At 37.5% G+C, this 24,355-nt stretch overlaps 1 protein-coding gene and 1 pseudogene across 15 annotated transcripts in view; one reads left to right on the forward strand and one right to left on the reverse strand.

The window, feature by feature from the left end:
* GPHN (gephyrin) overlaps window positions 1-24,355 on the forward strand; it is a 623,627-nt gene that overhangs the window by 454,445 nt on the left and 144,827 nt on the right. The gene's annotated exons all lie outside the window — the stretch shown is intronic.
* On the reverse strand, window positions 216-18,414 carry LOC132596831 (mitochondrial assembly of ribosomal large subunit protein 1-like; annotated as a pseudogene).

The following is a 24,355-nucleotide window of genomic DNA, read 5'->3' on the forward strand; positions in this document are numbered from 1 at the left end:
AACATGTTAAAGTTGTGACTTGAACATATGGATTTTTTTGGTGTATTCAGTCATTTAGCTACAGTCTTCACGTTGTCAGTCAGCATGAGTACCCAGGACACAGATAAGGCTTATGTTAATAACAACCTAACCAAACTATATAGCGATAAGGAGTTACATTTTTCAGGGAAATGAGTCATTCCCAATCTGAAATGACTAAAATAGTTCATTTCACTTCATTCATACTCAAATTCCACTGGACTCAGAGATGAAGTGTCATCTTCAGTTCCAAAAATGAAATCTTTAGGTAATGTTAGATGCTGTCTAAACTAAATGTCATATGAGTACATGATCCATAATTTCTCTAGTTGGTAGGTTTCTCTGGTTTCTAGAGCATCAAATGAATTACCATGGCTGCCAAAGTCCACATAAAACCAATCATCAGTGTCTTTCCTTTTAATTTTTTTTAATTGAGGTAAAATTCACATAATGTAAAATTATTAATCATTTAAAGTCAATAATACGGTGGTATTTAGTAAATTTATAATGTCGTGCAACCACCACCTCTGTCTAGTTCCAAAACATTTTCATCACCCCAAAGGGAAACACCATACCCTTTAAGCAGTTACCCTCCATTCCCCAGCCCCTGACAACCACCAATCTGCTTTCTGCCTCTAAGGATTTGCCTATTCTGAATATTTCCTATAAATGGAATCATACAATTTCAGATGAATGTAATATGTGACGATTTTTATCTAGCTTCTTTTACTTAGCTTAATGTTTTCGAGGTTCATCCATGTTGTAGCATGTGTTAGTATTTCATTCCTTGTTATGGCTGCATAATATTCCACTGTATATTTATACCATATTTTGTTTATGCATTGGTCAGTTTATGAACATTTGTGTTTCCACCTTTTGGCTATTGTGAATAGTGCTGATTTGAACATGCCTGTACCTACATTTGTTTGAGTACCTATTTTCAGTTCTTTGGGGTATATACCTAGGAGGTAGAATTGCTGGATCATATATTAATTCTATGTTTAACTTTCTGAGGAGCTGCCAAACTATTTTTCACAGTGGCTGAACCATTGTACATTCTCAACAGCAGTGTACAAGGATTCCAATTTCTCCACATCCTTGCCGAAACTTGTTTTTCGTTTTTTGTTTTATGTTTTTTGTTTTTTTCATTATAACCATTCTAGTAGAAATGAAGTGGTATCTCATTTTGGTTTTCATTTGCACTTCCCTAATGAGAAATGATGTGGAGCATCTTTTCATGTACTTCTTGGCCATTTGTGTATCTTCTTTGGAGAACTATCTTTTGAAGTCTTTTGTCCAGTTTTTATTCAGGTGGCTTGTCTTTTGTTGTTGATTGTAGGAATTCTTTATATATTCTGGGTACTAGACCTTATCAGATATATCATTTGCAAATACTTTCTCCCACTGTCTAGGTTATCTCTTCACTTTCTTGATAATGTTCTTTGATGCACAAAAGTTTTTAATTTTGATGAAGTTTTATATATATATGTTTTCTTTTGTTGTGTGTGCTTTTGATATCCTATCTAAGATTTCATTGCCAAGTCCAAAGTGATGAAACTTTACTCCTATGTTTTCTTCTAAGACTTGTATGGTTTTAGCTCATATATTTAGGTCATTGATCCATTTTGAGTTAATTTTTGTATATAGTGTGAGGTAGTGATCCAGTCATTCTTTTGCATATGGATATCCAGTTGTCCCAGTGCCATTTGTTAAAGAGACTATTCTTTTCCCCCATTGAATGGTCTTGGCATCCTGGTCAAAAATCAGCTTACTATAGGTGAATTGGTTTATTTCTGAACTCTCTATTCCATAATCTATATGTCTATCATTATGCCAATATTACATTGTTTTGATTACTGTAGATTTGTAGTAAGTTTTAAAATCGGGCAGTGAGAATCCTTCAGCCTTATTCTTATTTTTCAATATTGTTTTGTCTCTTTGGGGCCCCTTGCCATTTCATATGAATTTGAGGATTGGCTTTTCCATTTCTGGGGAAAAGAAAAAGGCCTTTGGGACTTTGATGGGTATTACAGTGAATCCATAGATTGCTTTGGGTACTATTACCATCTTAACAATATTAAATCTTTCAATCTGTCTTCCTTTGGATCTTAATGTGAGGCTCACTTTTACATCTCAGGCACTTGAACATTTCACAGTGAACTAGGTAGGCCATGACATGTAAGTATCTGATGGAGATTCCATTCCCAATCACAATGTGTATATACACAATCTGTATACACAGTATACACAATCTGTATATTTCACCTCTGGAGGAACTTTTATCACACAAATATCTCTTTCATTTTCTTGCCCCAAAGTGAAACCAGCATATCAATGCCAAATTTGGGATTAATATGATCTGCTGTGCCAGACTCCAGGCACCCCTCCCCACTTTTCCTCCCACCTGCTTTTCCAGGCAGGGCTTAGGGCCAGGCAGCCCAGGCCAATTGCTAGTTCTGCAGTAAGCCACCTCATGGCCAGCAGTGGAGACCAGGGCCATGTGCCCACAGCATGCCTCACTCCCTGGAAAGAGGTTGTGTACCACAGCAGTGCCCAGGGCCCCCACCCCCACCCCACCCCCAGCACACAAGGATTTGTGGATGAGGGCTTAAAATAGTCTTGGTGTTTAAACTGTCTTTGATACTGTCTATTTAAGAGCTAATGGGTCGGGATTTACCTGGCAGTGAAGTGGTTAAGAATCCGTCTGCCAATGCAGGGGACATGGGTTCGAGCCCTGGTCTGGGAAGATCCCACATGCCGCGGAGCAACTACACCCACATGCCACAACTACTGAGCCTGTGCTCTAGAGCCCGCAAGCCACAACTACTGAGCCCGCATGCCACAACTACTGAAGCCCCTGTGCCTAGAGCCCATGCTCTGCAACAAGAGAAGCCACCGCAATGGGAAGCCTGGGCACCACAACAAAGAGTAGCCCCCCCTCACCACAACTAGTGAAAGCCCACATGCAGCAATGAAGACCCAACACAGCCATGCATACATACATACATACATACATACATAAAAGAAGAAACACACACACACACACACACACACACACACACACAAAAGAGCTAATAGCTCTTTCAGAAAATTCCTAGATTGAGTAATAAAGTTATTTGAAGTTTTATCTTCCTGGGCAAGAAGTTTCTGGATTAATAAAGTTATGATTATGAAAACAATAGTATAGTAAGGTCAGGTTTCAATTCTCATTCTAACATAGTAGTCAACTGTATTTATCTAGGCAGAAATATCCCTAGAGTGCAAAATAATTCATCTGCACCTAATTTGGTGAAAAGGCATTCTTCTTCATTTAACTGTGTGTAAAATTCTATGCTAATTTCTGGAGAGTATTTGAACAAACTAAAAGAAGTAAAATAGAGGCTTTGGGATTTGGGTTAAACAACGACAGAACTGACTTTCTTCTTTTTTTTTTTTTTAAACATCTTTATTGGAGTATAATTGCTTTACAATGGTGTGTTAGTTTCTCCTTTATAACAAAGTGAATCAGCTATACATACACATATATCCCCATATCTCCTCCCTCTTGCATCTCCCTCACACCCTCCCTATCCCACCCCTCTAGGTGGTCACAAAGCACTCAGCTGATCTCCCTGTGCTGTGCAGTGCTTCCCACTAGCTAGCTGTTTTACATTTGGTAGTATATATAAGGCTATCTATTTTACATTTGGTAGTATATATAAGTCCATGCCACTCTCTCACTTCCTCCCAGCTTACCCTTCCCCCTCTCCACGTCCTCAAGTCCATTCTCTATGTTTGCATCTTTATTCCTGTCCTGTCCCTAGGTTCTTCATAACCTTTTTTTTTTTTTAGATTCCATATATATGTGTTAGCATACAGTATTTATTTTTCTATTTCTGACTGACTTCACTCCGTATGACAGTCTCTAGGTCCATCCACCTCACTACAAATAACTCAGTTTCATTTCTTTTTATGGCTGAGTAATATTCCATTGTATATATGTGCCACATCTTTTTTTTTTTTTGCGGTACGTGGGCCTCTCACTGTTGCGGCCTCTCCCGCTGCGGAGCACAGGCTCCGGACGCGCAGGCTCAGCGGCCATGGCTCACGGGCCCAGCCGCTCCGCGGCATGTGGGATCCTCCCGGACCAGGGCACGAACCCGTGTCCTCTGCATCGGCAGGTGGACTCTCAACCACTGTGCCACCAGGGAAGCCCCACATCTTTTTTTTCTTTTTTTTTTTAACATTTTTATTGGAGTATAATTGCTTTACAATGGTGTGTTAGTTTCTGCTTTATAACAAAGTGAATCAGTTATGCATATACATATATCCCCATATCTCTTCCCTCTTGTGTCTCCCTCCCTCCCACCCTCCCTATCCTACCCTTGTAGCTGGCCACAGAGCACCGAGCTGATCTTCCTGTGCTATGCGACTGCTTCCCACTAGCTATCTATTTTACATTTGGTAGTGTATATATGTCCATACATATACTACCACTCTCTCACTTTCTCCCAGCTTACCCTTCCCCCTCCCCATGTCCTCAAGTCCATTCTCTAGTAGGTCTGCGTCTTTATTCCCATCTTGCCCCTAGGTTCTTCATGACCACTTTTTTTTTTTTTAGATTCCATATATATGTGTTAGCATACAGTATTTGTTTTTCTGACTACTTCACTCTGTGTGAGAGACTCTATGTCCATCCACCTCACTACAAACAACTCAATTTCGTTTGTTTTTCTGGCTGAGTAATATTCCATTGTATATATGTGCCACATCTTCTTTATCCATTGATCTGTCAATGGACACTAAGGTTGCTTCCATGTCCTGGCTATTGTAAATAGAGCTGCAATGAACATTGTGGTACCTGACTCTTTTTTAATTATGATTTTCTCAGGGTATATGCCCAGAAGTGGGATTGCTGGGTCATATGGTAGTTCTATTTTTAGTTTTTTAAGGAACTGCCATACTGTTCTCCATAGTGGCTGTATCAATTTACATTCCCAGCAACAGTACAAGAGGATTCCCTTTTCTCCACAACCTCTCCAGCATTTATTGTTCGTAGATTTTTTGATGATGGCCATTCTGACTGGTGTGAGGTGATATTTCATTGTAGTTTTGATTTGCATTTCTCTAATGATCAGTGATGTTCAGCATCCTCTCATGTGTTTGTTGGCGATCTGTATATGTTCTTTGGAGAAATGTCCGTTTAGGTCTTCTGCCCGTTTTTGGATTGGGTTGTCTGTTTTTTTGATATTGAGCTGCATGAGCTGCTTCTAAATTTTGGAGATTAATCCTTTGTCAGTTGCTTCATTTGCAAACATTTTCTCCCATTCTCAGGGTTGTCTTTTTGTCTTGTTTATGGTTTCTTTTGCTGTGCAAAAGCTTTTAAGCTTCATTAGGTCCAATTTGTTTATTTTTGATTTTATTTCCATTTCTCTAGGAGGTGGGTCAAAAAGGATCTTGCTGTGATTTATGTCATAGAGTGTTCTGCCTATGTTTTCCTCTAAGAGTTTGATAGTGTCTGGCCTTACATTTAGGTCTTTAATCCATTTTGAGTTTATTTTTGTGTATGGTGTTAGGCAGTGTTCTAACTTCATTCTTTTACATGTAGCTGTCCAGTTTTCCCAGCACCACTTACTGAAGAGGCTGTCTTTTCTCCATTGTATATTCTTACCTCCTTTATCAAAAATAAGGTGACCATATGTGCATGGGTTTATCTCTGGGCTTTCCATCCTGTTCCATTGATCTGTATTTCTGTTTTTGTGCCAGTACCATACTGTCTTGATTACTGTGGCTTTGTAGTATAGTGTGAAGTCAGGGAGCCTAATTCCTCCAGCTCTGTTTTTCTTTCTCGAGATTGCTTTGGCTATTTGGGGTCTTTTGTGTTTCTGTACAAATTGTGAAATTTTTTGTTCTAGTTCTGTGAAAAATGCCATTGGTAGTTTGATACGGATTGCGTTGAATCTGTAGATTACATTGGGTAGTATAGTCATTTTCACAGTGTTGTTTCTTCCAATCCAAGAACATGGTATATCTCTCCATCTGTTTGTATCATCTGTAATTTCTTTCATCAGTGTCTTATAGTTTTTTAGAGACAGGTCTTTTGTCTCCTTTGGTAGGTTTATTCCTAGGTATTTTTTTCTTTTTGTTGCAATGGTAAATGTGAGTGTTTTCCTTAATTTCTCTTTCAGATTTTTCATCATTAGTGTATAGGAATGCAAGAGATTTCTGTGCATTAGTTTTGTATCCTGCTACTCTACCAAGTTCATTGATTAGCTCTGGTAGTTTTCTAGTAGCATGTTTAGGATTCTCTGTGTATAGTATCATGTCATCTTCAAACAGTGACAGCTTTACTTCTTCTTTTCTGATTTGGAATCCTTTTATTTCTTTTTCTTCTCTGATTACTGCGGCTAAAACTTCCAAAACTATATTGAATAATATTGGTGAAAGGGGACGACCTTGTCTTGTTCCTGGTCATAGAGGAAATGGTTTCAGTTTTTCACCATTGAGAACGATGTTGGCTGTGGGTTTGTCATACATGGCCTTTATTATGTTGAGGTAAGTTCCCTCTATGCCTACTTTCTGGACGGTTTTTATCATAAATGGGAGTTGAATTTTGTTGAAAGATTTTTCTGCATCTATTGAGATGATCATATGTGATCATATGGTTTTTCTCCTTCAATTTGTTAATACGGTGTATCAGATTGATTGATTTGTGTATATTGAAGAATGCTTGCATTCCTAGGATAAATCTCGCTTGATCATGCTGTATGATCCTTTTAATGTGCTGTTGGATTCTGTTTGCTAGTATTTTGTTGAGGATCTTTGCATCTATGTTCATCAGTGATACTGGCCAGTAGTTTTCTTTTTTTGTGACATCTTTGCCTGGTTTTGGTATCAGGGTGATGGTGGCCTCATAGAATGAGTTTGGGAGTGTTCCTCCCTCTGCTATATTTTGGAAGAGTTTGAGAAGGATAGGTGTTAACTCTTCTCTAAATGTTTGATAGAATTTGCCTGTGAAGCTATCTGGTCCTGGGCTTTTGTTTGCTGGAAGATTTTTAATCACAGTTTCAGTTTCAGTGCTTGTGATTGGTCTGTTTATATTTTCTATTTCTTTCTGGTTCAGTCTCAGAAGGTTGTGATTTTGTAAGCATTTGTCCATCTCTTCTAGATTGTCCATTTTATTGGCATATAGTTGCTTGTAGTAATCTTTCATGATCCTTTGTATTTCTGCAGTGTCAGTTGTTACTTCTCCTTTTTCATTTCTAATTCTATTGACTTGAGTCTTCCTCCTTTTTTTCTTGATGAGTCTGGCTAACGGTTTATCAATTTTGTTTATCTTCTCAAAGAACCAGCTTTTAATTTTATTGATCTTTGCTATCATTTCCTTCATTTCTTTTTCCTTTATTTCTGGTTTGATCTTTATGATTTCTTTCCTTCTGCTAACTTCGGGATTTTTTTGTTCTTTTTTCTCCAATTGCTTTAGGTGTAGGGTTAGGTTATTTATTTGAGAGGTTTGTTGTTCCTTGCAGTAGGATTGTATTGCTGTAAACTTCCCTCTTAGAACTGCTTTTGCTACATCCCATAGGTTTTGGGGTCATCATGTTTTCATTGTCATTTGTTTCTAGGTATTTTTTGTTTTCCTGTTTGATTTCTTCAGTGATCTCTTGGTTATTAAGTAGTGTATTGTTTAGCCTCCATGTGTTTGTATTATTTACAGATTTTTTTCCTGTAATTGACATCTAGTCTCATAGCACTGTGGTCAGAAAAGATACTTGATACAATTTCAATTTTCTTAAATTTACCAAGGCTTGATTTGTGACCCAAGATATGATCTATCCTGGAGAATGTTCCATGAGCACTTGAGAAGATAGTGTATTCTGTTGTTTTTGGATCAGAATGTCCTGTAAGTATCAATTAAGTTCATCTTGTTTAATGTATCATTTAAAGCTTGTGTTTCCTTATTTATTTTCATTTTGGATGGTCTGTCCAGTGGTGATAGTGGGGTGTTAAAGTCCCATACTATGATTGTGTTACTGTCGATTTCCCCTTTTATGGCTGTTGGCATTTGCCTTACGTATTGAGGTGCTCCTATGTTGGGTGCATATTTACAGTTGTTATATCTTCTTCTTGGATCGATCCCTTGATCATTATGTAGTGTCCTTCTTTGGCTCTTTTAACAGTCTTTATTTTGAAGTCTGTTAACTCTGATATGAGAATTGCTACTCCAGCTTTCTTTTGATTTCCCTTTGCATGGAATATATTTTTCCATCCCCTCACTTTCAGTCTGTATGTGTCCCTCGGTCTGAAGTGGGTCTCTTGTAGACAGCATATATATGCCTCTTGTTTTTGTATCCATTCCGCTAGTCTGTGTCTTTTGGTGGGAGCGTTTAATCCATTTACATTTAGGGTAATTATCGATAATGTATGTTCCTATTACCATTTTCTTAATTGTTTTAGTTTTGTTACTGTAGGTCTTTTCCTTCTCTTGTGTTTCCTGCCTAGAGAAGTTCCTTTAGCATTTTTTGTAAAGCTGGTTTGGTGGTGCTGAATTCTTTTAGCTTTTGCATGTCTGCAAAGGTTTTAATTTCTCCATCAAATCTGAATGAGATCCTTCCTGGTAGAGTAATCTTGGTTGTAGGTTTATCCCTTTCATCACTTTAAATATGCCCTGCCACTCCCTTCTGGCTTGCAGAGTTTCTGCTGAAAGATCACCTGTTAACCTTATGGGGATTCCCTTGTATGTTATTTGTTGTTTTTCCCTTGCTGCTTTTAATATTTTTCCTTTGTATTTAATTTTCCATAGTTTGATTAATATGTGTCTTGGCATGTTTCTCCTTGGATTTATCTTGTGTGGGACTTTCTGTGCTTCTTGGACTTGATTGACTATTTCCTTTACCATATTAGAGAAGTTTTCAACTATAATCACTTCAAATATTTTCTTAGTCCCTTTCTTTTTCTCTTCTTCTTCTGGGACCCCTATAATTCAAATGTTGGTGCATTTAATATTGTCCCAGAGTTCTCTAAGACTGTCCTCAGTTCTTTTCATTCTTTTTCATTATTCTGCACTGAAGTAGTTTTTTCCACTATTTTATCTTCCAGGTCACTTATCCGTTCGTCTGTCTCAGTTATTCTGCTACTGATTCCTTCTAGAGATTTTTAAATTTCAGTTATTTTGTTGTTCATCATTGTTTGTTTGTTCTTTAGTTCTTCTAGGTCCTTGTATTTTCTCCAGTCTATTTCCAAGATTTTGGATCATCTTTACTATCATTACTATGAATTTTTTTTCAGGTAGACTGCCTATTTCCTCTTCGTTTGTTTGGTCTGATGGGTTTTTACCTTGCTCCTGTATCTGCTATGTTTCTCTGTCTTCTCATTTTGCTTGACTTACTGTGTTTGGGGTCTTCTTTTTGCAGGCAGGAGGTTCATAGTTCCCATTGTTTTTGGTGTCTGCCCCAGTAGCTAAGGTTGGTTCAGTGTGTTGTGTAGGCTTCCTGGTGGAGGGGACTAGTGCCTGTGTTCTGTTGCATGAGGCTGGATCTTGTCTTTCTGGTGGGCAGGACCGCATCCGGTGGTGTGTTTTGGGGTGTCTGTGACCTTACTATGATCTTAGGCAGCCTCTCTGCTAATGGGTGGTGTTGTGTTCCTGTCTTGCTAGTTGTTTGGCATAGGGTGTCCAGCACTGTAGTTTGCTTGTTGTTGAGTGGAGCTGGGTCTTAGCATTGAGATGGAGATCTCTGGGAGAGCTTTTGCCTTTTGATCTTACATGGAGCTGGGAGGTCTCTGGTGGTTCAGTGTCCTGAACTCAGCTCTCCCACCTCAGAGGCACAGGCCTGACACCTGACCGGAGCCCCAAGACCCTGTCAGCCACACGGCTCAGAAGAAAAGGGAGAAAAAAAGAAAGAAAGAAAGAAAAAAGGAAAATAAAAAGAAATAAAGTTATTAAAATAAAAAAAAAATTTTAATTATTAAAAAAAATTAAGTAATAAAAAAAAGAAAGAAGAAAGCAACCGAACCAAGAAACAAATCCACCAATGATAACAGGTGCTAAAATTATATTAAAAAAATAAAATAATGGACAGACAGAAACCTAGGACAAATGGTAAAAGCAAAACTATACAGACAAAATCACACAAGGAAGCATACACACTCACAAAAAGAGAAAAAGGAAAATATATATATATATGTAAAAAAAAAGAACAATCAAATCAATAAACAAATCTACCAACGATAATAAACTCTAAATACTAAACTAAGATAAAAATAAAACCAGAAACCAGTCAGTCACATTCAGCAAACCCCAAGTCTTCAGTTGCTCCCAAAGTCCACCACCTCAATTTTGGGATGATTCCTTGTCCATTCATGTTTTCCACAGATGCAGGGTACATCAACTTGACTGTGGAGATTTACTCCACTGCTCCTGAGGGCGCTGGGAGAGATTTCCCTTTCTCTTCTTTGTTCACACAGCTCCTGGGGTTCAGCTTTGGATTGGCCCCGCCTCTGCTTGTAGGTCGCCTGAGGGCATCTATTCCTGGCCAGACAGGATGGGGTTGAAGGAGCAGCTGATTAGGGGTCTCTGGCTCGCTCAGGCTGGGGAGAGGGAGGGGTACGGAATGCAGGGCGAGCCTGCGACGGCAGAGGCCAGCATGAGGCGCGCCGTGTGTTCTCCCGGGGAAGTTGTCCCTGGATCAGGGACCCTGGCAGTGGCGGGCTGCACAGTCTCCCCGGAAGGGAGGTGTGGATAGTGACCTGTGCTTGCACATAGGCTTCTTGGTGGCTCTAGTAGCAACCCTAGCATCTCATGCCCAGTTTTTGGTGTCTGCGCTGATAGCCGCGGCTCACTGCTGTCTCTGGAGCTCGTTTAGGCAGTGCTCTGAATCACCTCCCCTCGCACACCCCAAAACAATGGTCTCTTGCCTCTTAGGCAGATCCAGGCTTTCTCCTGGATTCCCTCCCGGCTAGCTGTGGCACACTAGCCCCCTTTGGGCCGTGTTCACGCAGCCAACCCCAGTCCGTCCACTCCCTGGGATCTGATCTCCGAAGCCTGAGCCTCAGCTCCCAGCCCCCACCCTCCCTGGCAGGTGAGCAGACAAGCCTCTCAGGCTGGTGAGTGCTGTTCGGCACCGATCCTCCATGCGGGAATCTCTCCGCTTTGCCCTCTGCACCCCTGTTGCTGCGCTCTCCTCCATGGCTCCGAAGCTTCCCCACCCCACCCCCGCCCACCTCCCATCTCCGCCAGTGAAGGGGCTTCCTAGTGTGTGGGAACTTTTCCTCCTTTACACCTCCCTCCCAGTGGTGCAGGTCCCATCCCTATTCTTTTTCTCTTTTTTTTCTGTTGCCCTACCCAAGTACGTGGGGAGTTTCTTGCCTTTCGGAAGTCTGAGGTCTTCTGCCAGCATTCAGTAGGTGTTCTGTAGGAGTTGTTCCACATGTAGATGTATTTCTGATATATTTGTGGAGAGGAAGGTGATCTCCATGTCTTACTCCTCCACCATCTTGAGGGTCTCCTCTGACTTTCTTCTTTAAATGAATTAAGACATTTTATTACTTCAGTAGCAAGAAACTGGAATAATGATTCAGTCGAGTCACTACTGGAGTAAAGGATTTCCCATAGCTCTATTTTGAAACTGACTCAGCATTGTCCTTCTTTTCAAGCAACTCTTTTCTTCCAAATTGTTTTGCCAGTTCTCAAAGACTAGCACATTCATCCCAGGTTTCAAATTGGCTTTTAATTTCAAAGTAATTTTATCTTACAGACACATTTACTTGAAGACATTACTGTTTTTTTGGAGACACTCATTATATGATAAAACAGGGTTCAGTGGGATGCAGATGAGATAAATGTCATTCATTAAAATTCTTACCATAACTATTAAATGAAAATTTTAAGATATGTTAGTTTATCTGCAGCTCCTAACTTTCTGTGAGGCTTTGCTTTTTCTACTTTATGCATAAAAAGTTTGCTAGTCTTATTCTAATCAACTGAATTTTATGATTTTTTAGAGTTCCTCTCAGGACCTTAATACTTCAGGCAAAGGTTTCAGGAGTTAGATTTACTTCTGTTTTATTTTATAATTAATTATTTTCTATCTATAACCTTACTTATATCTCCTTCTGTTCACATACTTTTAATATCCATACATAAATGTGATACTGCATTTATGTATGGATATTACATACATAATATTCACACATAATGGATCATCTTTTTAATGATGCCATCATCACCTTAATGATAGTGATCTTAAATATTTGTATGAAACCTGTCCATCATCCTATTACCATCAGGTTTGATAAACATTTCCTGTAATGATAGATCTAGTCCATTAAAACCCCTTAGTATTTAAAGTATTATAAGTCCCAAATGTTAATTCTAACTTAAGAAAGTAATGAAACACTTTCAATAAGCAAGATTTATGATTTAACAAGCCTGAACTCTCTAAATTGATGTGCTGCTCAAATTCAGGCACATACATAAGCAGAGCAAGTGGGTGCCTTTTTTATATATTTTGAGATACAATGAAAAATCTGTGGATCTCAAACACCTGTCCTCACTGGCTCATTTTATACAGGAAAACACACTCTAGTATTCAACTACCTGAATCTTGGTTTCTCTACTTACTAGCCTTCATTTTTTCATCTGTAAAATGATAATAAGAGTATCTACCTTAAAGGTTATTATAAGGATTGAACTGTGAAATGTTTGGTAAACAGTAGTCACTCAATAAATGTTAGCTGCTACTATTGTTATTATTACTAGTAGTACTGCTGATATTACTGTTATTATTTTAATAATTATTCTTTAGAGTGAAGACATTGTTTCAAAAAAAAACTACTACTTCAGTGATAATCTGTTAATTGAATGGGGTAACAAATCAAGCCTTTAGAATCCATAATTTCAGGTAAATTTATCAGATAATCTGGCTGCGACCTCTAAGTGTTGAGTTTTATGAAAATGGGTGCATACAGTACTATTATTAGGGTATAAGAGAAAGGGAAAGCCTAAAGGTAGGTAGGTCAAGGTTGGGCAACTCTTCTAATCACCCCCTCCTTGAAACAATTATCTTCCTTGGCATTGTCCTCTCCTTTTATTTATTTTTTTAACATATTTATTGGAGTATAACTGCTTTACAATGGTGTGTTAGTGTCTGCTTTATAACAAAATGAATCAGCTATACATATGCATATATCCCCATTATCTCCTCCCTCTTGCATCTCCCTCCTACCCTCCCTATCCCACCCCTCTAGGTGGTCACAAAGCACCAAGCTGATCTCCCTGTGCTATGCGGCTCTGTCCTCTCCTTTTAAAATATGTTTCCTTTTTTTCCAGCTTCTCTGAAGGCTCCTACTTTAGACCCAGTCATTAAATATCAGTGTTATTCAGAGTTCTCTCTTAGACCTTGCATTCACACTCTGTATTCTACATGTGCAAGGTCATCTACTCACAAAGCTTCAGTAAACCTATATATTTCCCTAAACTTCAGACTTATTTCCAATTATCTATTGTAGATCTCTTCTTGGATATTCCACAGTTATCTCATACTCAGCATGACCAAAACTAAATTTATAATCCTAACCTGTTCTTCCTCACACCTCAAGGAATGACATCACTATCTACCTAGTTGTACAAACCAAAAATCTTTCCAGTGTTTATCTTTTGTTCCTCTTCCTGCAACCATTATTATCTTTCTAAAATGCAAATCTAAACCTGTCATACTCTTTTAATGACTTTCATTCTTTAATAGTTTATTCTTGTTCTTAAAGTCCCAAATCCTTGAAATTGCTTATAGTCTAGCTTCTGCTTACCTCTAGTTTTACCTTTACCACTCCCTTGAATTCAGTGCTCCAGCCATACGACACTTTCAATTTGCAAAAGGTTCCCTCTTTTCCAAAATGTTGTCCCTTCTCTTTCCCTGGAAAACTTCTACTTATTTTATATTTCCTCAAGGGGTACCTCTCAAATCTGAGCAAAGTGCCCCTCCTATGTTTTTCTCTTGTGCCCTATAGTCCCTTACCTTATCTATCTTGTTCACCAGTACTATTCTCAGGATCTAGCACAATTACTGTTTCTCAATAAATAGGTTGAATGGGTAAGTGAGTAAATAAATTAGAGGAAGACCTTGGGCAAGCAGAGCAGGCAAGGGACAGCAGAACATCCAGAGTAAGAATTCAGAATGGGAACAGAGAAGGAAAACAGTAGACATTAGCAGAAATGCTAACCTCTTTGTTACCGACACTATTTTTCTTAACTGCTCCTTCTCCTTAAATTATTTTGTGTTTTTATTCTGGCCCTTATTCCTTCACTCATTCTCACTACTATCACCCAGATTTAGAACCTATTACTGCCTCTTACCTGGAGTGTATCATTACTTTTTGGTTTTAGTCTTATGCCATTCAATCTATTCTTTATGGATAAATCTTCTAGTTAATTTTCTTGCACCTTGCCATAAAAAACATGAAGTTTTCTTTTTCTTCATATTCCTCAGAAAAGAGAATTATGAAATAGTTCTTGAAGAAGTATGCTCATTTCTTATAGTTCTTATTTTTAGAAGAAATTTCCTAGTTCTCTCCTTTGGCAAACTAATTCCTTACTCCCTTAATTGGCACTTACTGGATCAAACAACAACTGCTTAGCAGAATAAATCAACTGTTTCTTTCATATATCCTCATATAGTTTATTTACCAAGTTTTCAAATTTTTTTTATTGGTAAAACTTAATAATTCCATAAGGAGTATTTACCTTCAATTTAAATTTGATCTCACTTGTCTTGTTTTCCTAGCTTATCACATTTTTAATTTATATGAAAAATTGTGACTCATTTATTACTTTTAGTCAATCTTTTTAGCCTCCTCATTGTCAGTATTGTATCTGGTATAGCTAAAAACATTAAGTTAATAGATTGCAGAATAGGAAGTCCTACCCTTCTTTCCCCTACAGACACCAACTTAACAATATATGGACCAAAATATCTTATGAAAACTTCAGAAACCACTTAAGATGTTGCAGTACCCAGGTGTGGGCAAAGCCAAGAACAAGCCAAGAACAGCTGCATTAAAATGGGTAAGAAGAGTCTTTTCACTTTACCTGTGATCTCTCCTCCCCCAAGCCAACACAGCTCACCATGATCAGCGGAGAGCACCTGCCTTGTAGTCTGTCACTGGAGGGACAAGGAGAGAAAAGAATAGAATGTGCACCCAACATTCCAGCTTTTCACAAGGCTGCCCAAGGAACTCATTTCTGTCTTGCTTGATGCAATGCTAATGGAATCGACATAGTTTGGGTACATGGGGGCCACTGAAAGCAAGGGAGAGCAGAAGCAGCTTGCACTGACACCACAGAGTCTGAAATGGTGCAGAGGCCAGCATGGCTCAGTTTGATGGGGAGAAAGCACCCAACTCACAGTTTCTCCATTGGGCAGAAGGGAGAAGAGTAGAGCATGTGTCCGGCTTTTTTTTTTTTTTTTTTTGGTGAGTGGGGAGGTTTCTGTCTACCTGACTCAGGACATTTGAGCCAGCATACTTTCAATGCCTAAGAATAAAAGAGTAGATTGGTTTGCTAATGCAGCACCAGAGAACCTGCAACACTGCAAGCAGACACCAGAAGGAATAAGAGATTATGGACTTCTGAAAAGAAACTGGCAAACCTCTGATTAGAAAGTTACATACACAGCCAAGAGAAGTCACATCACCCAGAAAAAGGTTTCAGAGGCCTGCAGAATCTCTAGACAGGCTGACTGGTGAAAGTCTTCACCTGTACAAAGCCAGTCCATAAAGACTAGGAGATGTGGCTAGTTTTTCAAATGCATAAAACTCAGCCAAAAAAAAAAAAAAATTCACAAGGCATGTGAAGAAACAGGGAAACATGACCCAATCAAATGAACAAACTAAATCTCCAGAAAACAACCTCAAAGGCACAGAGAGCTATAAATTTCCTGACAAGGAATTTAAGGTAATTTTCTTGACGCTAAATGATCTACAGGAGAACACAGATAGAAAACTGTGCAAAATCAGGAAAACAATTCATGAACAAAATGAAAGTATCAACAAAGACATAGAAATTAAATAAAGAACCAAATAGAAATGCTGGAACTGAAGGATACAATAACTAGATTGAAACATTCACTAGAGGCATTCAATAGCATACTTAATCAGGCAGAAGAAAGAAGTTGAAGAAAGATCATTTGAAATTATCAAGCCAGAAGGGCAAAAAGGAAAAAATGAAGACCAGTGAAGAAAGCCTAAGGGATTTATAGGACTACATCAAGCAGATTAATATATGTATCATGGGAGTCTCAGAAGGAGAGAAGAGAGAGAAAGGGACGTAGAGCTTATATGACAAAATAATGGCTGAAAACTTCCCAAAGCTGAGGAAAGAAATAGAATTTGAAATTCAAGAAGCTCAAAATCTTCCAACTAAGAATAGGAAAGTTTGAAAATTCACAAATTTGTGAAAGTTAAACTCTTGAGCAACCAATGAGTCAAAGAAGAAATCACAAGGAAATCAGAAAATATCTTGAGACTAATGAAAATGAAAACAAAACACCAAAACTTATGGGATGCAGGAAAAGCAGTAATAACAGGAAAGTTTATAGCAGTAAAACCTACATTAAAGAAGAAGAAAAGTCTCAAGTCAGTAACCTAACTGGACAAATTAAGGGACTAGAAAAAAGAACAAACCAAACCCTTGCATATATGGTCAAATGATTTTTGACAAAGGTGCCAAAACTACACAAAGGGAAAAGGACAATCTCTTCAACAAATGATGTTGGGAAAACTTGATGCAAAAGAATGAAGATTGACCCTTATCTTATACCATATACAAAAATTAACACAAAATGTCTCAAAGACCTGAAGGTAAGACCTGAAACTATAAAACCCCTAGAAGAAAACATAAGGGGAAAGCCTCAAGACTGGAATGGGTAATGGTTTCCTGGATATAACACAAAAGCAGTGGCAACAAAAGCAAAAATAGACAAATGGCACTACATCAAACTTTAAAACTTCTACACAGCAAAGGACACAATCAGTAGAATGAAAAGGCAACCTATAGTATGGAACAAAATATTTGCACACCATATATCAGATAAGCAGTTAATTTCCAGAATACAGAAAGAATTCCTGCAACTCAGTAACAACAACAATAAAAATTGTTAAAAAAAAATGGGCAAAGGACTTGAAGAGACCTTTCTCCAAGGAAGATATACAAGCATATGAAAAGATGCTCAACATCACTAATTATAAGGAAAATGCAAATCAAAACCACACCTATTAGGATGACCACTATCAAAACAACAGAAATACAAGTGTTGGTGAGGATGTGGAGAAATCAGAACCCTTGTGTACTGCTGGTGAGATTGTAAAATGGTGCAGCTACTATGGAAAACTGTAAAGAAGTTCCTCAAAAAGTTAACATTAAAACTACCATATGATCTAGCGGTCTCACTTCCAAATAAATAATCAAAAAGAATTAAAAACAAGATCTTGGGGCTTCCCTGGTGGCACAGTGGTTATGAATCCGCCTGCTAATCAGGGGACATGGGTTCAAGCCCTGGTCCGGGAAGAGCCCACATGCCACAAAGCAATGAAGCCAATGCACCACAACTACTGAGCCTGTGCTCTAGAGCCAGCAAGCCACAACTACTGAGCCCGCATGCCACAACTACTGAAGCCCACATGCCTGGAGCCCGTGCTCTGCAACAAGAGAAGCCACAGCAGTAAGAAGCCTGCGCACCTCAACAAAGAGTAGCCCCCGCTCACCTCAAATAGAGAAAACCCACATGCAGCAATGAAGACCCAGTGCAGCCCAAAATAAATAAATAAAAATTTTTTTAAAAACAAGATCTCAAAGAGATATTTGCACATCTGTGTTCATTGCAGCATTATTCACAATAGACAGGATGTGGAAGCAACCTAAATGTTCATCAACAGAGGAATGAATATATACATACAATGGAATATTATTTAGCATTTAAAGACAAGGAATTCTGTCATATACTACCACACGAATGAGCCTTGAGTCATTACGCTAAATGAAATAAGCCAGTCACAAAAAGGCAAATACTGCATGATTAGACTTATCTGAGATATCTAAAGTAATCAACTCATATAAACAAAGTAGAGTGGTGGTTGCCGGGGGCTGGAGGAAGGAGGAAATATGGGGCATCATTGTTCCATAAGTACAGAGTTCCAGTCACACAAGATGAAAATGTTCTAGAGGTCTGTTGTACACAATGTGCATACAGCTAACAAGACTGTACTGTACACTTAAAAATTGTTGAGTGTAAAAAAAAAGAAATGTATATTATTGGATTTACTAGGTGTATACTACTGATGCTTAAATATAGGCCTACCTTCTCTCACAAACTCCAGACACTCCTTGCTGTTGCATACTGGAATCACCCCTTGATGTCCTGCTGACATCTCACATTTCCCTCATCAGTAACCAAATTTAGTACCCTTCCATCCAAATTGTTTCTATATTGCTCTCTTAGTTAATGATACTCTCACCCACCCTAATAACCAAACTTGAAGTTTCACTATAATATTTACCTTCTCCTTCCCAAAGCACAATCACTCATAGAACCCTTTGTTATGGCTCTTCTAAATATTCTTTATCCAATTTCTGTTGTATTCTGGCCTTCATTGTCTTTTAGCTTTAGGATTGCAGTAGCATACTAACTGCTCTGCCTGTCTATAGTCTCTCTTCCTTACAATCTACCATTAGTCAGGAATTACATTTTTATGTATCACTTCACTATAAAAAGTCTTGAATAGTTCTCTATTTTCCACAGTACTATAAGCATCTTCAAAATTTGTCCTAACTGAATTGACCAGTTTATGTCTTATATTTCATCCTCTCCATCCAACCTCTAACCTCATTATGCAGTTTCTCATTCTCTAAAATGAGAATTCTCTCTTTTTTTGCTCATTCTGTTTCAAATGTTCCTTCCTTTTTCTTATTGTTTAAAGATCAAAGCAATTGTTACCACCTCTATGAAGTTTTGCAGATTGTTCCATCAGAATTAGTTATTCCCTTTTCTGTGTTATCATACATAGTATTTTGCTTTTACATGAAAACATAAATATTTACAGGGATTTTTTTTGTTTTGTTTTGTTTTTACTTAAAACACAGCCTGATTTGTGTGTTCCATGAGATTATGGAAACTGGAATCCCATCTAATTTACCTTAACATCACTCCCTAATGCTTAATAAACAGCCTTATATAGAGAGAGTATTCAATTTATATTTAGTAAATGAAGTTGACAAAGAAAGTTCCCCTAATGTAAGATAGGAGGAAGCACACCAGACAAAAGCTGGAGATTTGGTCTTTTCATCTTGACCTACTGTCTATTACGACATTTGACTTTGAGCTAATCTTTTAACCTCTCTGTGGTAGAATTTGTTTTCTACAAGAAATCTTTATGGGCATCACACCCATGCTTAAAAACTTAAAATATTGGCTAACATGATAAAGTTATGTAAATGGTTTTCCATCGGCTTACATGATAAAGTTCAAAGCCTAGCATTCAGAGGCCTCCACAGTCTGGTTTTAGTTACTGTTCTGGTCTCAGCTCCCACTAACAGGAGGCCAAGGGGAAGAAATACCTTAGTTCTGTACTCTTCTCCTGCTCACCACTCTCCTGCCAATACTTCCCATTGGCTAAACTCAAGCAGAAGCCACAGGGACAGGGAGACCATTGGTCCTATTCATAAACACTAGCTCCTTGAAGGCACAGAGCAGGGTAGAGAAGAGTGACAGTGATGAGAAGGAACAGATGGAGCGGCCTTATTCAAACTGTTCTCACTACCTGAATTTAAGGCTATTTATCTCAGTCGATGGCTCTATAAAAAATAATATTAACGCAAGTGTTTAACATTTATGGAGAGGTTACCATGGTCCAGGCAGTTTGACATGCAGATAGAGGAGGAGGTATGGTTTGAGGAGGAGAAAGAAGGGAATGAGGGAAAAAAGAGGCTGAAGAAGTTACCAGATGATGACCTCCAATTGGCCATATAATTTTTGCAGACAGACATCCTAATTGCCATCCTAATGGGTTTGGACCTTATTGTAAAGACCAATAAAGGAATTTAAACATGGAAATGACAAGATCAAGTTTGAGCTTTTGAAATAATGTCTACTACTATGTGGAGAATGAATTGAGTCAGGGTGAGATCAGAACCAGGAATCTGATGAGAGCTTGAATGAAAGCTGAAGCAATAGTAATAGAAAAATAAAGCAGGATTTTTGAAATATTAAGGAATCACAATTGACAGGATTAGAAACTGGATGTGGAAGTTAAGGAAGTCAAGAATGACCCCCAATTTCTAACTTGAGCAACATAAGAATTAGAATACCATATATTGATATAATCCATACCTTATCTTCATAGTCTTAAAATATAAGCAAGTATTTGCTAGTTGGACTGCAAGAAGGAGAGTTGATACAGATGTGTGACAAAATCATGCTGTGTACTAGAAATTATTGTTTGCTATAGCTAGAAGAAGGGTATGTGTAAGAGCAGAGAGAGATGAAATTGAAGAGAAAGAACAGATCATGAAAGGCCTAACACATTACTCTAGGCAGCCTGAACTTTATCCTTAGAACAGTAGGAAACTTTTAATAGTTAAAAGTGCAATTAAATCAGATGCTGTTGAAAAATTTCCCTATAACCCTAGAATTTGGACCATGAGTTTGGAAGATATTGACTAGGTTTGACTAAGAAAATAATAATTTCAAATTAAAAAGCATTTATTAAATATTTTTGAGCATTGTAGAATCAGTCAACAATCTGAATAATAAGGGCTTCCCTGGTGGCGCAGTGGTTGAGAGTCTGCCTGCCAATGCAGGGAACACAGGTTCGAGCCCTGGTCTGGGAAGATCCCGCATGCAGCAGAGCAACTAGGCCCGTGAGCCACAACTACTGAGCCTGCACGTCTGGAGCTTGTGCTCCACAACAGGAGAGGCTGCGACACTGAGAGGCCTGCGCACCACGATGAAGAGTGGCCCCCATTCGCCGCAACTAGAGAAAGCCCACACACAGAAACGAAGACCCAACACAGCCAAACATAAATAAATAAATAAAATTTTTTAAAAAAAGAATCTGAATAATAAAAGTAGGGAAAAAAATCACTTTCATCCTACTACTTAAACATAACTACCAACACACATAATTATTTTCTTCCAGTATATACCTTGGATTGTACTTTATTTCTACAGTTACAATCATACTATGATTCATACTTTTTTTTAATGTACGGCATTTATATCAGCAGAATTAGTAGTGAATTAACCCTACTTTTTAGGCCTATGGAAAGACCTAGATCATATCAAGTGCCCAATAAATATAGAGTAAACCACGTAGTTTTTATCTACATATTGTGCAAAATACCTTAAAAACTAGATTTGTTTTCACCAATGACACTAACTCAGTCTTCACATTTGCTTCATTCTCTATGATCACCTGTTCTAAGATTTCCTTTCTCAGCCATACAAATTAACGTCTACTACTTGCCTAAAGACCGTGATATATATGTATGTCTGAAACTGCATCTTGACAGCCTCTTTAGGGAATAAGAGAATTCTCAGTCAGCTTTTTTGACTACTGAAGATTAAAAGGGGGGTCCTAGCAGCCTAACAAAGGCAGCTAGAGTTCAGAGACCCAAAGTGCACCAAACCAGAAATCAGATAGTAGGACAGGAATGAACCAAGGAAATATAAACCAAGCTCTGAGGTTTGTATTCCTGAACCAGCATAACAGCGAAGCAAAAGGTAATTACCAATAGTGTAAGCAAAGAGAAAGATCTGAAGAAAGATGGGGGCAGAAAAGGGGAAGATTGTGTCTGAAAGCTGGTCTTTTGCCATAATGGCTATAACCAGTACCCACAATTCTTAATGTATATAAAGCACTAGCACTGCTAGTAAGGGCAAGAACCCAGGGTCCCGATTTGAGAGCTTCCTCAAGAGCCCTCATCCTTAAGAATACCTTGTTGTGAAATCCAGCCCTATAAACACAGTCATGAAAAAACTACTGTTGATCATCTGAAGCCACCTCAACTCAAAAGGCTTTGCTTCCTTTGTTAGGAATATTGGCACTTGATTCCTACACTTAAAGTTTTTTTAAATAATTTTATCCTTTTTTAGTGTTACTTTAACTGTTCTCTTTAATCATTATATCTTCTAATACCATTTTTTTCACTTCATCTGTTTTTACACTGTTCTATCAGTTGTTTTACCTATTTACTTTTACTTTTCTATATTTAACTTACATGATGTGACAAATTTAAAATAAAAGCCAAAGGAAGACAGCTGCCAAGACAGTTCATACCTGACCATGGGAAATGAATTACTTTTTCCTCCTTTTGGACTTATAATTTTTCTGTAGATAAACTTCTTGATCTCAAAAAGAACCTATAAGGATTTATTTACAGTGTTGCTTACAGTGTTATCATTTAATCTTCAAGCTAAGTAGTACATGCATTGAACAAAGCTAATTTTCCATTTCCCTGATTAGTTGACCTTAGCTAAAAGTGATAATTATCATATTTTTTACTCTCCTTTTTCTTTTCCCTACTACAGTGACTCACTACTTTTTAACAAAAAGGTAGAGAAAAGAGGAATACCTAGTTTTCACTTCATTGTTAACAAATGTCTGCAGTTGTCTTTAAAAGGGGGGCCGTTCTAATAAAAAGAACATTGAAATTAATGACCAGTATAGGGTTTGAAACTGTATTTCAAACTCTAGAATACCATATATGTTCTATATATATAGAATAGAATATGTATATATCTCTACAGCCCATCTTCTTTGGCAATCTATGTATTCTAGACTGATTAAAATCAAGCATTTAGAAACTCATTCATCAAAAATTTTCTTTGTGACCGCTGTGTGCACAGTATTGTTGGGCCTTGACTTAAAACATGTTTTCCTTTCTCAAAGAGCTGTTAATCTAGTTAAGAAAACAGACATGTATATAAAAAAGTATAATTACTGTAAGATATGTAGTAAATACAATATGCAATGAGAATCCTGTGATAAAGTATTTCCTAGTGCCTCAGTGCAGAAAAAAATAGAATGGTCATGCATTGCTTCATAACGAAGGGACTGTTGAAAAAAGCTTCTTTAATTTTTTTTATTTTGAAGTGATTTCAAACTTCAGAAAAGCTACAAGAATGGTACAAACAGTTCCTGTATATCTTTCACCAAAATTCCCCCAAGTGTTAGCATTTTGCCACATTTGCTTTATCATTTCTCTCTACATATTAATATACTTCTTTTCCTGAACTGCTTATGAGTAAATTGCAGACATGATGCCTTTTACCCCTTAATACTTCAAATGTATACGTCCTTTTTTTTAAAATAAAAAAAGGAACAAAAGAAAAATATATATATATTCTTAACTAACCACAGTACAATTATCAAAATCAGGAAATGAACCTTGCCATAATGCTATTATGTAATCTTATTCAAATTACATTTTGCCAATTTTTCTAATAATGTTCTTTATAGCCAAAAGGAAAAAACATTCTCTTCTTCTGATCTGGGATCCAATCCAGAATCATGCATAACTTTTAGATATCATGTGTCTTTAGGCTCTTTTATCTGGAACAATTCTTCAGTTTTTCTTTGTCTTTCATGACCTTCACATTTTCAAAGAGTATAGGAGAGTTATTTTGTAGGCTATCCCTCAAATTTAGACTTTTCTGATGTTTCCTGATGACTTGGTTCAGGTTATGGATTTTTGACAGTAATACCTCATATGTGATTTTGTGTCCTTCTTAGTACATTATACTAGGAATTTCATAATGTCATTTTGTCCCATTACTAGTGGTATTAACTTTGATCATTTGGTTAAAGTGGTGTCTGTCAGATTTCTCCACTGTAAAGTTACTATTGTGGTTAATAAGAATCTTGTGGGGATATATGTTGAGACTATATAAATATGTTGTTTTTCTTGAGGTTTTTCAGCTTCTAGTTTTAGTATCCATTGATGATTTTTGCATGAACCAATTATTACTATGATAGTTGCCAAGTAGTGACTTTCTAATTCCTTCTTTTCATTTATCAGTTGATATTCTGCTATAATGAAGAATTTTATTTAATCATTACTTTATTAGTATATGCTCATGGATTTTAATTTTTATTTTATTAAATTGATTGTATTATCTGTTAGTATCCTAATAACACAATCCCCTCAGCCACGGTTTTTAGGTTTTGTCAGATATATTATTCATTATCTTGAAAAAACAAGTAGAAAAACATAGAATAATCAAGTAGAAAAAGGCTATTAAATTGAAAACAATATAAGAAATTATTTTCAGATATACAAAATGCCCTGTAGACCTGAGCCTACAAATGCTAC

The sequence above is a fragment of the Globicephala melas genome, chromosome 2 (assembly GCF_963455315.2).
Source record: "Globicephala melas chromosome 2, mGloMel1.2, whole genome shotgun sequence".
Taxonomy (NCBI): domain Eukaryota; kingdom Metazoa; phylum Chordata; class Mammalia; order Artiodactyla; family Delphinidae; genus Globicephala; species Globicephala melas.